Raw genomic sequence first — 1,885 nt, forward strand, 5'->3', positions numbered from 1 at the left:
AACAAACTGTTCCAAGATTTTTCCCACAGCAAATAAAAACCAAATCCTGATTCTTATAACTGAAGGCAAGCTAATATTCCTCAATATTTCCTCTGTCCACTTATGAACACTCTTTCAACGCAAACAAATTCTGATTATCATCCCAGGGACTCCCTCTCTCATACTCCCTCAAAATAAATGATATTATCATTTATATAAATCACACATCTTCCATCAGGAGAGATATTATTGCTTCCTCTGTCCACTTATGAACACTCTTTCAACGCAAACAATTCTGATTATCATCCCAGGGACTCCCCTCTCTCATACTCCCTCAAAATAAATGATATTAACATTTATATAAATCACACATCTTCCATCAGGAGAGATATTATTGCTATAGAGAGAGTAATGAAGGTTTACAGACTTGTTCCCAGGATTACCTGACACTCCTATGGAGAGAGATTGGGCAAATTGTATTATCTAGAGTTTCAAAGAATAAGATGTGACCTCATTAAAACTTACAAAATACTTAAAAGGGAGTGACGCAGATCAGATTTCTCTCCTTGTTGGAGAATTGAGAACTAGATGACACAATTTAAAAATAAGGGGGATGCTACTTAGGTCTGAGATGATGAGAATTCTTTTATGCAGAGGGTTATGAACCTTCAGAATTCTGTACTCTAGAGGGCTGTGGATGCTCAGTCTTTGAATATGTTTCAGCTAGAGATTGATAGATTTCTGATTACCAATGGCAAACAGGGTTATGGGAATTGGGTGAGTAAAAGGTACTGAAATATTTGCTCATTCATGGTTGCATTGAATGGCAAGGTAGGTTCAAAGGGCTGAATGACTTATTTCTGTCCCTACATTCCTAGAACATTTCGAGGCAATTTTCAATTTACCCTGTATTAGAACTGAATGGTAACGGTTCGTAAAATAGAATAAAATACTTCTTAATCAGCAGAAAGAGGAGGCTCATATTTCTAGCCATATATTTAAGACTTAACTGACTCTTATCTATTTTAATAAAAGCAGATTTTAAGAAAATCAAATCTTGCACTGAATCAGATTTAGCAACTCCTGTACTGGGTGTACAGAGGCAATTACAGTGCTAAACATCGGAAGTATTCAATTTAAAGAGATGATTCTCAATGGTCTCTGAAAGAATCTGGGTTGTTAATGCCTTTTAGGGAGGGAAATCTTCCATTCTTACTCAGTATGTCTACACGTGACTCCAGACCCATAGCAATCTGTTCGATCCTTACTTACTCTCTGAGCATCTTGCAATGGGCAATAAATACTAGTCTGGTCGGTGACAGCCACATCCTCTGAATAAATATAAAAAGAAATTTAGAATGAGTCAGCAAAATAGCAGCTCAGTAAAACTGCCTCCTATTGATATAAACCAATTATTTTGCTTACTTTTTTTCGAGTCAAGAAGAATACCACTAATCCTGATATGGCCAGCATTCCTGTGTAACATCTGGGTAAAGGTGGATAAATCCCCAGGACCTGATCAGATGTACCATAGAGGTCTGTGGGAAGCTAGAGAAGTGATTGCTAGGACTCTTGCTGAGATATTTGTATCATTGATAGTCACAGGTAAGGTGCCAGAAGACTGGAGGTTGGCTAACATGGTGCCACTATTAAAGAAGGGTGGTAAGGACAAGTCAGAGAACTATAGACCAGTGAGCCTGATGTCAGTGGTGGACAAGTTGTTGGAGGGAATCCTGAGGGACAGGATGTACATGTATTTGGAAAGACAAGGACTGATTAGGGATAGTCAACATGGCTTTATGCATGGAAAATCACTTCTCACAAACTTGATTGAGTTTTTTGAGGAAGTAACAAAGAGGAATGATGAGAGCAGAGTGGTAGATGTGATTTATATGGACTTCAGTAA

The sequence above is a fragment of the Chiloscyllium plagiosum genome, chromosome 4 (assembly GCF_004010195.1).
Source record: "Chiloscyllium plagiosum isolate BGI_BamShark_2017 chromosome 4, ASM401019v2, whole genome shotgun sequence".
Taxonomy (NCBI): domain Eukaryota; kingdom Metazoa; phylum Chordata; class Chondrichthyes; order Orectolobiformes; family Hemiscylliidae; genus Chiloscyllium; species Chiloscyllium plagiosum.